The sequence below is a fragment of the Schistocerca americana genome, chromosome 8 (genome assembly GCF_021461395.2).
Source record: "Schistocerca americana isolate TAMUIC-IGC-003095 chromosome 8, iqSchAmer2.1, whole genome shotgun sequence".
Classification (NCBI taxonomy): domain Eukaryota; kingdom Metazoa; phylum Arthropoda; class Insecta; order Orthoptera; family Acrididae; genus Schistocerca; species Schistocerca americana.
The window spans coordinates 295,282,557-295,292,418 of NC_060126.1; positions in this window are offsets into that span (position 1 = coordinate 295,282,557).

Sequence of the window (9,862 nt, forward strand, 5' to 3'; positions counted from 1 at the left end):
AAAGCGTCTCCATTTGACGAGCGCAGCTGACGAACTGTGTGATTCGAAAATGCTCCCCTTACGCGTACTACACGAACAACCACTAGAAATTGCGAAACATCGTCGTCGTTGATCAGAGATTACTTCCGATGCTGCACACAGTTTAACCAGCAGTTTCTGAGTGCTATCGATAGCTTCGGGCTCGACAGGCAGCCACGCGAAAGACTAAAGTACCAGAAGCAGAAAATAACTGCGACTCGTGAGGGAATAGGTGCCTCACAATTAGCGTGAATTACAACTAGTAACATTTTATCAATTACCCCAGAATACTTACAAATATGTAACTATGAGAATTCTTTTAGAGTCAGAACCTCTCATTCGAATTAAAGCGCAGCATATTAATCAGCTACTTAACTCATGTTCTGTACCCTCTCCTTACTAATTTATAGTTTCTTTCCACGTGCTTCTGTCCTCGCCTTTACTTCGAAAAACCTCCTAATTTCTTATGTTATCAGTCCACCTACTTTCAAGTTTCCATCTAAGGCACCACACCTCAGCTCTTCGACTCCCTTTTTTTCGGTTTTCTCGCATTCACCATTCCCTTTCACACTATAGTATCCTGCATTGGTAAATTCATGGAAATTTCCTTCTCACACTATAACCAGTATTTGATAATAGTAGACGTCTTTTCGCTTGAATTCCCCTCTTTTCCTGCGCTATTCACCCGACATTTATTATTTTGTTTTCAAGGCAACAGATCTCCGTAAATTCACCTACCACGTGTTTAGAAGATAAGAACAACTAATCAGTAACATATAGTAGTTATGACAGTACAGAAAAATTTTCGTCGTGTTCTATTCAGAATTTCTGCGTGACAAATAACATTAAGATTGAAAAAGAACATGACTCCTTTATTTTGTCTCATGTGTCAGGCGTCGTGCGCCGATGGCAATTATTTCTTTTGGTTCTCTATTTCTTACATCATTTTCAGACTGTACTGAATAGTACTTAACAATCAGTTTCGTTATGTAAACAAAAAAGTTGAAATCCATATCAAAAAATGTTCAGATGTGTGTGAAATCTTATGGGACTTAACTGCTAAGGTCATCAGTCCCTAAGCTTACACACTACTTAACCTAAATTATCCTAAGGACAAACAGACACACCCATGACCGAGGGAGGACTCGAACCTCCGCCGGGACCAAAATCCATATCAATATGCGTTTGAAACTGCTCAATTTGTATTTAATGAGGCAGTGTCCATATGAGTTCCAGTTGCTTTTCGAAAGTTCTTGAGCTGATGTTACATTATCAGTCTGATAACGTACCACGGACGTCACTGCACATTTAAGGCTAATGACTCAGTTTAAGACAGATGGTGGATATGCGAGAAGTACACAATATGATGAAATGGGGTTCTGGCAGTATCTCCTCCTCCCCCGCTCCACCCCTCCCTGGATTGTATAGAAGCTATCTCCTCAATCACACACATCCGTCTGAGCACTTACAATACCCTGCCAGCGAACTGTACGTTAAGCAAGGCAACGCACAACTCGATTGTTCCCAAATGATGTCAGAACCTCGAAATTCATAAAGCAAAAATTTTTAGTACATGTGCTAAGTGGAAGATCTCAAAAATTTTAACTCTATGAACTGTGAAAAAACAAACAAAGCCTAAGAATTACCACAGTAATGACGTATGGACTTCTGTTTGCTACAGCTCCCCCTTTTCCGCACTGCGAGTTACGAGCGACGAATTGCGGCTGCTTAGTCCAATTATTGTCGAAGGCCTGGTAGAACCAGAGAGTGCGAATCTCAAAATATCAGAGCTCACGTCCCTCTAAGAAGTTACTGGCCCCCATTCCACTATGAACTGAGTGATTGTTGAAACCCGTAGGAGAGGATGTGGAAATTTTGGGCAGTCCATCGAGCGTATATCGGAAAGACACTTTAGAGTCCCCAAGATGAAGAGTGTTTATAATGGCAAGCAGAAGCATTAGATTTAGTGACGGCCAAACGAGACCCAATTGCGTAAGTTATCGGTTGTAAGGGCAAACAGTCTTGAAAAGTACTACTAAAGACTGTCTAACAACTGCTTCGAACATCTATTCCGACAGCCTACACAAGAAAGTAATATTCTATATATCTGCTTAGCTACGAAGAGGCCCAGTCTTTTCGAGAGTGTCACAATTTAGAGTGGGATTAGCGATCATGATGCTGTTGGAGAGTTGATGGATACCAAAGGCAAAGAGATCATAAAGAAAGCTAGGAGAGTATTTTAGTTTCTGTGAATTGTTAGTTTGTCACTATTTAAAGGAAAAACTGTGGATGTTTATTTAACGTCCGGGAAACATAGAGCAATCACCCTTAATGCAGACCTCGTACATACAGAGACGTACAGTAGATAAAACGTACCAAGAAAAGTAATAAAAGAAGGTGCATACCCACCCTGGTTTACGAGATCTTCCAAGGAACGTTGCGAAAACAAGAACCACTACATTTTCGCTACAAGAGTCACTGCAGAGGAACAAAGAAAAGTTGATAACAACTTGTTCATTCGTGAGAAGTGCCTTATGTTGAAGTCATACACAAAGTCAGTAAATGGATACAGTCTCTTGTTGGCCTATCTGATGCTGACGGCGGAGGTTCGAGTCCTCCCTCGGGCTTGGGTGTGTTTGTTTGTCCTTAGGATAACTTAGGTAAAGTAGTGTGTAAGCTTAGGGTCTGATAACCTTAGCAGTTGAGTCCCATAATATGAGACCTGAATTTCTCCTGGCGTATACAACTTTCAAATAACTTCCGGGAATTCAGCCAGATAACACTTTCAGCGACCGCCGATATTTCGGCGGGAGAACACCCCGCCATTTTCAAGGCAAACTGCCTTGAAAATGGCGGGGTGTTACCTGGCTGAATTCCCGGAAGTTATTTGAGGGTCCCATAATAATTCACACACATTTCAACATTTTGATGCTGACGCTAAAAACAGCAGACAGAAAACAGAAATATTAAATTCTGCATTAAAAATGTATTCAGGCATGAATATATTATCATACAAATGATTGAACTCAGCTGGCAGAAGGAAGGCAGGTTGGAGTTTAACGTCCCGTCGGCAACGAGGTCACTAAACGGAGCACAGGTTCGAATGTTTAGAGGATGGGGAGGGAAATCAGCCACGCCCATTCAAAAGAGCCCTCTCGGTATGTGCTTGAAGGGGTTCAGGGAAAACAGGGAAAACGTAGATTAGGATGGTTGAGCCGTTGTCCTCCCGAAAGAAAGTACGCTGTGCTTACTACCATCTCGCTTGGTTTTTAAGCTCCACACAAACTCGCAAACGACAACTGTCGACATTAGCATTCCCAGTAATGCGAAACAAGATCACTTAAAGCAAACAAGGCACAAGACGCTCACGGAAGGCCAGTTAGACTTTAAATTGAATACTATGCGCAATTAGCTTCTTTCGTTAATCACATATCTTCCGCAGCGAATAGCTCCCTGTCACTGCAAAAGAGCGCATGTCCCTTCCCTTTTCATAAAGGGTAAAACATAGGATGGGCAGAATCACATACCAGTATCGCCGACCTTCTTCTGTTGCAGCACCCTAGATCTAGGGCGTATCCTAAGCTCAAGTATTGTGAAGTTGCTGGAGGGAAACAAGCAGCTACATGTTCTGGAAAACATTCATATGAAATACAGCTTGCTTTTTTCCTAAACGACATGGGGCAAAGAACAGATGTAACAGGTAACATCTGTCTTCCTATATTTCCCGTAGGTGTTCGACACTGTACTGCGTCATCGAGTACTAACAAAGGCATAAGTGCCTCAAGAATATTTGATTAATATGACTGAATACGTTACTCTGGACAGTAAATATTCCACAGAAGTTAAAGTAACATTGCGCGGCCCCCTAGGAAGCTTAGTAGAAGCTTAAATGTCGTCAATATTATTAACGAATTATTACATCAGATTAGCAGCAATACAAGATTCTTCGTTGAAGAGACTGTTATCTACAGGGAAGTATTGTCGTACGCCGATAGGAGGAGTATGTTGAAAGACTTGGACAAAACTTCCACTTGGTTTCATGAAATGAAGCTTTCTTGAAATGTGGGTGTACGTTACATAATGCCTACAACGAAAAGGAAATAACCGTTTACAAGATAAGTGATCAACATGTTAAGCAAGTTACATCGTACAAGTATTTCGGAGTATTACTAAAAGCAGTATGTAATAGGGCGATTACGTGAAATCAGTATTACGGAAGGGGAATTCAAGACTTTGATTTGGAGAAATTTGGGAAATTACAGTACAACGCATATGTAAAAAAATCTAATACAAGATATCAGTGCTACCAAATCTAGAGCATTCTTCAATTGTTTTGATCCATTAAACAGCCATACCAACAGATTTTAAACGAATAGGAATAGCCGCTGCTCGGATTGTAACAGATGGGTATAGCTATTATAGAGATACTCGGGGCACTTAATTGGAAAGCCTTGAAAGAAAGGCAATTTATTTGTTCGGAAGTCCTTTTAGTTAAACATATTTCAGGAAAAGTGAGGTCATTATACTGTCAAAAATCATTTATCTTGAGTATGGTCATGGAAATAAAATAAGAGACATTAGGACGCGTTTCCAGATAGATAGATGTGTATCCGTAGCTGTAGGCGTGAATGGAATAGAACAGGAAATCAATATTACTGGTGCTGTGTATCCTTCGCCATGCGTGTGTCTTTCGGAGTGTGTATGCATAGATATATATGTAGATGTTGCTCCCGGCATATTTCTTCTGTATTATTCCGTTGGCTCCACCTCCATAGCTGAGTGACTGACGGTGCGCTATCTCAACGCGTTTGGACAGGCGACTTCCTGATCTCACTAATAAAAAACTGACTAAGGTTTTCATTGAGATCAACGTGAAAGACAGGCTGCAGCGTCTGCTTCACAGCACATGACATCACAGGTCTTACGAGCTGCAGCCACAGTCCCCATCACTTAAGAAATGCTGCTCATTTAAAAAGGACACTCACTCTCGATAACATATGACAAAGTCAAGGAACTTAGTGGGTGCCGTTTTGTTGACATACTGATTTCACGCCTGGCCCCTGACGTAGCCGATTGTTCGCGATGTATATCGAAGAAGCCAACTTGTGAGAGTCACAAATTCGTTACGGGCACTTATTTCCCATGGGCCCAGGTTTTCCTCTGTAGTCTTTGGGAAGGCTTAATGCGAGTTCTGCACAGAACCGATCTCACAGAAGAAGAAAGACGACGAAGAGAAACAGAGAGAGGGAGAGAGAGAGAGAATAAAGAAAATTGAAAGAGGTCAGCGTGCCTGGTTACAATATGGAGGACAGTGGTTCGATTCCCTATGCTGCATGGAATTTTTCCTTGGTGAGAGGAAGTGGGTGCACTCAGCCTCGTGGTGCCAATTGAGGAGGTAATTGAGCAAGTGGTAACGGCTCCAGGTCACGGGAAATGACAACGGACGCGAGAGCGGCTTGCTGACACTCCCCCACCCGTCCACCAAATCCCTTCCATCGACGGGGAATAACATGGCGGTCGGTCCATACCGATGGGTCCACCAGAGCCTATGATGAAATTTACTACGGTTTTAGTACTCTATTGCCCATTACAGTTTGAAAATTGGTTGGTGCTGAATTTCCTACCTCCACTCTTCCTTTTCGGTGGCAAAGACCTTTCGCAGACTTCTTTGTTGTATATTATCCCCAAATAACTTTTCATTCTGTGCTTAATTTTTACAATTCTCCTCATAGATCATATTCGAGATTTTTTTTCTATTTTAATTTCAACTTTTCGTCGTGTGAATATGTAACTTCTGAGCGTGGTTTTCACAGATTTAATTTCGAAAACATAGTTACCGACAGATGTATTTCTTGGTGTGAATTTTTTTATTTGCTCAAAACGCAGTTTCCATTCCGCTTCATGATTCTTTTGAATTTAAGCTTTTTGTAACAATTTCTCGACCCCTTAAAACATTCAAACCGTAAGTTTATTCGCGACAGATTCAAACCACTCTTTAAGAATTATGAAAGTTCCGCTGAACGCTAAAGACAGTAACAGATAAAACCGAATATAATGTCGAAAGGGCTGTAATTTTTTTCCCCATGTCCCGAAACAACAGCTCAAAGCGTCTCCATTTGACGAGCGCAGCTGACGAACTGTGTGATTCGAAAATGCTCCCCTTACGCGTACTACACGAACAACCACTAGAAATTGCGAAACATCGTCGTCGTTGATCAGAGATTACTTCCGATGCTGCACACAGTTTAACCAGCAGTTTCTGAGTGCTATCGATAGCTTCGGGCTCGACAGGCAGCCACGCGAAAGACTAAAGTACCAGAAGCAGAAAATAACTGCGACTCGTGAGGGAATAGGTGCCTCACAATTAGCGTGAATTACAACTAGTAACATTTTATCAATTACCCCAGAATACTTACAAATATGTAACTATGAGAATTCTTTTAGAGTCAGAACCTCTCATTCGAATTAAAGCGCAGCATATTAATCAGCTACTTAACTCATGTTCTGTACCCTCTCCTTACTAATTTATAGTTTCTTTCCACGTGCTTCTGTCCTCGCCTTTACTTCGAAAAACCTCCTAATTTCTTATGTTATCAGTCCACCTACTTTCAAGTTTCCATCTAAGGCACCACACCTCAGCTCTTCGACTCCCTTTTTTTCGGTTTTCTCGCATTCACCATTCCCTTTCACACTATAGTATCCTGCATTGGTAAATTCATGGAAATTTCCTTCTCACACTATAACCAGTATTTGATAATAGTAGACGTCTTTTCGCTTGAATTCCCCTCTTTTCCTGCGCTATTCACCCGACATTTATTATTTTGTTTTCAAGGCAACAGATCTCCGTAAATTCACCTACCACGTGTTTAGAAGATAAGAACAACTAATCAGTAACATATAGTAGTTATGACAGTACAGAAAAATTTTCGTCGTGTTCTATTCAGAATTTCTGCGTGACAAATAACATTAAGATTGAAAAAGAACATGACTCCTTTATTTTGTCTCATGTGTCAGGCGTCGTGCGCCGATGGCAATTATTTCTTTTGGTTCTCTATTTCTTACATCATTTTCAGACTGTACTGAATAGTACTTAACAATCAGTTTCGTTATGTAAACAAAAAAGTTGAAATCCATATCAAAAAATGTTCAGATGTGTGTGAAATCTTATGGGACTTAACTGCTAAGGTCATCAGTCCCTAAGCTTACACACTACTTAACCTAAATTATCCTAAGGACAAACAGACACACCCATGACCGAGGGAGGACTCGAACCTCCGCCGGGACCAAAATCCATATCAATATGCGTTTGAAACTGCTCAATTTGTATTTAATGAGGCAGTGTCCATATGAGTTCCAGTTGCTTTTCGAAAGTTCTTGAGCTGATGTTACATTATCAGTCTGATAACGTACCACGGACGTCACTGCACATTCAAGGCTAATGACTCAGTTTAAGACAGATGGTGGATATGCGAGAAGTACACAATATGATGAAATGGGGTTCTGGCAGTATCTCCTCCTCCCCCGCTCCACCCCTCCCTGGATTGTATAGAAGCTATCTCCTCAATCACACACATCCGTCTGAGCACTTACAATACCCTGCCAGCGAACTGTACGTTAAGCAAGGCAACGCACAACTCGATTGTTCCCAAATGATGTCAGAACCTCGAAATTCATAAAGCAAAAATTTTTAGTACATGTGCTAAGTGGAAGATCTCAAAAATTTTAACTCTATGAACTGTGAAAAAACAAACAAAGCCTAAGAATTACCACAGTAATGACGTATGGACTTCTGTTTGCTACAGCTCCCCCTTTTCCGCACTGCGAGTTACGAGCGACGAATTGCGGCTGCTTAGTCCAATTATTGTCGAAGGCCTGGTAGAACCAGAGAGTGCGAATCTCAAAATATCAGAGCTCACGTCCCTCTAAGAAGTTACTGGCCCCCATTCCACTATGAACTGAGTGATTGTTGAAACCCGTAGGAGAGGATGTGGAAATTTTGGGCAGTTCATCGAGCGTATATCGGAAAGACACTTTAGAGTCCCCAAGATGAAGAGTGTTTATAATGGCAAGCAGAAGCATTAGATTTAGTGACGGCCAAACGAGACCCAATTGCGTAAGTTATCGGTTGTAAGGGCAAACAGTCTTGAAAAGTACTACTAAAGACTGTCTAACAACTGCTTCGAACATCTATTCCGACAGCCTACACAAGAAAGTAATATTCTATATATCTGCTTAGCTACGAAGAGGCCCAGTCTTTTCGAGAGTGTCACAATTTAGAGTGGGATTAGCGATCATGATGCTGTTGGAGAGTTGATGGATACCAAAGGCAAAGAGATCATAAAGAAAGCTAGGAGAGTATTTTAGTTTCTGTGAATTGTTAGTTTGTCACTATTTAAAGGAAAAACTGTGGATGTTTATTTAACGTCCGGGAAACATAGAGCAATCACCCTTAATGCAGACCTCGTACATACAGAGACGTACAGTAGATAAAACGTACCAAGAAAAGTAATAAAAGAAGGTGCATACCCACCCTGGTTTACGAGATCTTCCAAGGAACGTTGCGAAAACAAGAACCACTACATTTTCGCTACAAGAGTCACTGCAGAGGAACAAAGAAAAGTTGATAACAACTTGTTCATTCGTGAGAAGTGCCTTATGTTGAAGTCATACACAAAGTCAGTAAATGGATACAGTCTCTTGTTGGCCTATCTGATGCTGACGGCGGAGGTTCGAGTCCTCCCTCGGGCTTGGGTGTGTTTGTTTGTCCTTAGGATAACTTAGGTAAAGTAGTGTGTAAGCTTAGGGTCTGATAACCTTAGCAGTTGAGTCCCATAATATGAGACCTGAATTTCTCCTGGCGTATACAACTTTCAAATAACTTCCGGGAATTCAGCCAGATAACACTTTCAGCGACCGCCGATATTTCGGCGGGAGAACACCCCGCCATTTTCAAGGCAAACTGCCTTGAAAATGGCGGGGTGTTACCTGGCTGAATTCCCGGAAGTTATTTGAGGGTCCCATAATAATTCACACACATTTCAACATTTTGATGCTGACGCTAAAAACAGCAGACAGAAAACAGAAATATTAAATTCTGCATTAAAAATGTATTCAGGCATGAATATATTATCATACAAATGATTGAACTCAGCTGGCAGAAGGAAGGCAGGTTGGAGTTTAACGTCCCGTCGGCAACGAGGTCACTAAACGGAGCACAGGTTCGAATGTTTAGAGGATGGGGAGGGAAATCAGCCACGCCCATTCAAAAGAGCCCTCTCGGTATGTGCTTGAAGGGGTTCAGGGAAAACAGGGAAAACGTAGATTAGGATGGTTGAGCCGTTGTCCTCCCGAAAGAAAGTACGCTGTGCTTACTACCATCTCGCTTGGTTTTTAAGCTCCACACAAACTCGCAAACGATAACTGTCGACATTAGCATTCCCAGTAATGTGAAACAAGATCACTTAAAGCAAACAAGGCACAAGACGCTCACGGAAGGCCAGTTAGACTTTAAATTGAATACTATGCGCAATTAGCTTCTTTCGTTAATCACATATCTTCCGCAGCGAATAGCTCCCTGTCACTGCAAAAGAGCGCATGTCCCTTCCGTTTTCATAAAGGGTAAAACATAGGATGGGCAGAATCACATACCAGTATCGCCGACCTTCTTCTGTTGCAGCACCCTAGATCTAGGGCGTATCCTAAGCTCAAGTATTGTGAAGTTGCTGGAGGGAAACAAGCAGCTACATGTTCTGGAAAACATTCATATGAAATACAGCTTGCTTTTTTCCTAAACGACATGGGGCAAAGAACAGATGTAACAGGTAACATCTGTCTTCCTATATTT